The sequence below is a fragment of the Cyrtonyx montezumae genome, unplaced genomic scaffold, assembly GCF_038088225.1.
Source record: "Cyrtonyx montezumae isolate F1298 unplaced genomic scaffold, pur_monq_1.0 scaffold_3, whole genome shotgun sequence".
NCBI classification, from domain to species: domain Eukaryota; kingdom Metazoa; phylum Chordata; class Aves; order Galliformes; family Odontophoridae; genus Cyrtonyx; species Cyrtonyx montezumae.
This window is the reverse complement of record NW_027072034.1, coordinates 17,768,444-17,772,841: the sequence shown is the minus strand read 5'-3', so window position 1 is coordinate 17,772,841 and position 4,398 is coordinate 17,768,444. Positions and strand designations below refer to the sequence as shown.

Here is a 4,398-nt window from a genome sequence, read left to right as displayed (position 1 = left end):
TGGTGATCCAGACATCATAAAGAAAAAAAATCACCTCTGTCTCAGCTGAAACCAGAAAAGCATTGTACTGGTAACACTTAGAATATATATGTATGGGAACTGCTGAGTCATAGCCTGAACCACTGATTGAGCACCTGAAGGAAAGACCAAATCAGTCCTGGGCACACAGACAAAGGCAATTCTGTGTGACTAGAAGGCTTGGAGCCATGCTCCACCCTTCTTAAACTTCATTTAAGGACTGACTGCCACTGAAGAAGGGTCTCTTATTGGATATCCTTTCTTTAGAGTTCTTTTTTTGTCAGCTTAGGTTCTTGGAGAAGGGTGAGAATTCATTTCTCTGTTGCTTTTTAACATCTGCTTCTTTTTGTTCCTTTGCCTTTACTATATATATATATATATATATATATATATATATATGTATTCATACATATCAATGATCATAATATTTAGTGTTTTACTTGTGGTAATTTTATAGTAACATTATATTAAAATGCAAACTTGCTGCTTTGTTGTTTGTATTGCTGATGAAATCTTGTTCTTGCTTTTCTGTTAGCAGTGTAGTAACTTGCAGGAACATTGGTTCATTACTTTATTGCAAGACCTACTGAAGTCCCGTATCCTTCAAAAGAGGAAACAGACATTTTCCTTAGCATACCAATTGCACAAAATGTTATGATCAAGCATTGAATCATACCTCATATTTATGTGGTTTACTTAGAAAGCTCAAGTTAATCAACTTCCTCAAGTCAAATCATTTTATCCACTTTTTATAAGCAGAGAGGGAACACTCATATTTGTGGTGGTCAGAAGATGTCTTGGGCAAGTATGTCTTGAGCTTTTATTTTGTCTCTGTTATTGTGTTGGGGACCCAAAAGGCCATTGAACAAAGAATGATCCTGGGATAGAACAAAGCATCTGACAATTTTAAGAGAAATTGTACCTGTAGCTATAATAAATATCTTGTATTGCAGAGAGCAGACCTTGCTAGTTTATCTTGTTTTTACAAGTCTTGTTTTGCAATCTGGTGTTCCACTTAGACTAATGTGTTGGCCATGAAGCTACAGTGTGCAAGCGGAAAGAACCATAGAGAGAATAAAAGCAGGAGAGAGGCTGTGTGGGGTGGGAAAGTGTGCTTTGAAATAAGGGATGCCATGTTGATATTACCCATCAAATATGCCACAGGCATGTTTATTTTCCCTCTCCTTTTCAGCATTTTGCTGTGTCTCAGTAGTAAGTAATAGTGCACTTGCTTAGGGAGCTTCTCCTTGCTGCTTACTGGTATTATCTAAAATGAGCGCATGTTTCAATGTTGAATAAAACTTGTAACCCTCTGTGCTGCTCTAATAGCTAGCTTGCCTGCCTCTGCTCCTGAGATATCCTGTCTCTCAGATCCCAGCACACTCTGAAACAATTATTCTAATTAAAAAAAAAAAAAAGTATTTATGCCTTTTTACTTTAGTGAACAAAAAAATGTTTTTCTGGGATGAAAAATCAACTAACAATGAGATCTTAAAATCATAGAAGGTAGTGAAAAGAGACCTAGAGGTCTCCTAGTTCCAACTCTCCTGCCATGGGCAAGGTTGGTACCTGCTAGATTAGGCTTCCCAGGGCCCTATTATAACTGGCCTTGGACACTTCCAGGGATCAGACATTTGTAGCTTTTCTAGACAACCTGCTCAAGTTCCTCAGAGTAAAGAATGTATTCCTAACTTCTACTCTGAATCTCTCCTCTAAGTCTAGAACTGTACCCCCTTGTCTTATCACTATTTACCTATGTAAAAAAAACTTCTCCATCTTTTTTAAATACTGAAAGACAGCAATGAGGTCTTCCTGGAGAATTGTCCAAACTGAAAACCCAACTCCTGCAACCCTTCTTGATAGGGGTGATGTTCTGTTCCAGCTCTCTGCTGGCCATTCTTCTGATACAGCCCAGGATACATTTTGCTTTCTGGGATGCAAATACACACTATTGGGTCATGTCCAGTTTTTTGTCTACTTGGTCAGTCCTACTCTGTTTCATAAAAACTGAGTGATGTTTCCCTTTTTCCAATCACCAGGGACTTCAATTAAATACCACTAATTTTCAACCATGGTGGAGAACGTTCTTGGCACCCACCTTCCAGCAGGATGTATGTCCTGTGGCCTGAGGCACAAGCATGTTCAGCCTCATGAGACAGCCTCAAGATATAGTCTGATCTTACAGTGGAAAGGATTTTGCTCCACTGGCTACAAGAAGATAATGGAGATGCCAGGGATTGAACCCGGGACCTCACACATGCGAAGCGTGCGCTCTACCACTGAGCTACATCCCCACTTGCAATTAATGATTTTTCAAATATGAAAATTGGCTTGGTAAATAACTCAGCCAATTTATTCATGACCCTGGGGTGCATGTCATCCCACCTTTTAGATATGTAAATGTTCAGTTCACTAGGTGGACTTCACTTACAGTGGGGGGTATTTTGCTCTTCCCAGCCCTGCCCCAAGATTCAGAGTCTTAAGAGGTGGAAAGTCTGACTGCCAGTGAAGACAGATAAAACACTTGTGTATATCAGCTTTCACTGTATCTGTTGTTTCCAATTCTTCTTTTTGAATTATCATAGGGAGTATAGTTTCTTGACCTCTTTTCTGACTAATATACCCATAGAATTCTTTCTTATTATACTTTACATGCCTTGATTAAAGCATCTAACAATGTCTGCTCACTGTAAAAATGGATCTGGAAAACATTTCTGGAAGACATAATAATACCACAAGTTCTTTAAAAAAGGACATTGATGTTACAAATAAATTTTCTTTTAATTATAAATCCATAGGTCTGAAGAAGCAGTGAAATTTTATCATGAAGACATGATATTAAAAAAAAAACAAACAGCTGATGCAGGCAAAAGTGGCAAATTGACAGAGTATCTTTCTTGTTAATTTACTAAAAATAATTTCTGAACTTGCACTTTCTCCCTTTTTTTTTCATATACGATGCTGTTAGTTTTTTTTCTCCTGCTAATTTAAAAGGCTATTATTATTATTATTTTTTTTTTTTGGCGGAACATTCTATGTGGATTTGTTATATCTCCATCAGCTGTGATTGTTCTCTGAAAACTCATGGCAATACATCACACTGTGCACTAAAATGTGTTCTACTAAGCATTAGTGAAGATACTAGTAATGAAATATACTTCCTTTTTTCTTTAGACAGAGTCTGGAGGAGCAAGTAAATCAACAGCACTAGCTCCTTGAGAATCAGTTTGTTTCTGATTTTTCTTAAATATTTTCCTGCAAAATAGGTAACTTCTCATGACAGCCACTTAGACTGAAGTATGGTTTATTCAGGTAGACTAAAAATACTCAAATATAGCTATTCAAATAGAAAAGAAAAATGTCAAGGAAGCCTGTTATTTTCTGTAACTACGTTACAGGTACTTGTAGTCCACATTACAGTCTTTGTGAGTTTGGTGTGTACATTAATATCAGTTTTGGAAAATTGCTTTTGAAAATTGATTGCAGTTAAGGTCTCTTTTTCAACATGGCGTATAATAAATATCTGTGATGATATACAGGAGAGTTTTTAAACATGTTGTTAATCTATTTAAATAATTTTCAATACGTCTGTATTTCACCCTTATAACTTAATGTCTTTCTCTAGGTGTGAAGGACAGCAGATCTTGAAAACATTTAGGAATAGCCAGGGTATGGAAACAGGTTTACAGTGATATGCCTTTCAAAGGATAAAACCTAATTCATACCTAGCACACTTGGGTGTAATTTTTCTTCTAATTATTTTTTTTCTTTCTCTGTATTTCATTCCATACTAAGTGTACCTTCATTACCCACAAAACACTTTTAATCTTGACAAGATATTGACTATAACAAAGTTAATAAATTCTACAGAAAAGTTATGAATTTGATTTTCTTTTGTCAACTTTCCTATTACATGAATGATCCTTAATTTCTTCTGCAATTAAGGAAAGAAATAGAATTTTTGTCTTTTCACAGTAAAATTATCTAATATGTATTTTTCACATCTTATTTGATTAGTTGCTTCTTTGAATGAAGTGTGCTCAGTTCCTTGTTCTGTAAAGAAATTTTACTTAATGTAAATTAAATGATTTATTGATAATCAGCATATTCTGTTGCTTATTAACAGAAAAGAAAAAGAAACAAACAAACAAAAACAAATACAGAAAATCTGTTTGATTTTTGTTCACCAGAGCATCATGTCTCTATAGAAAAGAAGTCATTTGCTCAAGAGAAGTCTATACCCAAAAATAGAAAAGCTGTTTACAAATATTTTTCTATTTTTAATAGTTAATGCATTTTTGAGGGTATACCTAACTGTATTTTTGTTAGATATCAGTGAATATATTAATAAGAACTGGTTAATAGTGGATATAATCTAAA

General features: G+C 35.2%; 1 non-coding gene across 1 annotated transcript; it reads right to left on the bottom strand.

Moving 5' to 3' along the window:
* Window positions 1-2,240: 2,240 nt before the first annotated feature.
* TRNAA-CGC (transfer RNA alanine (anticodon CGC)) lies at window positions 2,241-2,312 on the bottom strand. The gene has a single exon. It is a non-coding gene; the product is annotated as a tRNA-Ala (tRNA).
* Between the last annotated feature and the right edge of the window lie 2,086 nt (window positions 2,313-4,398).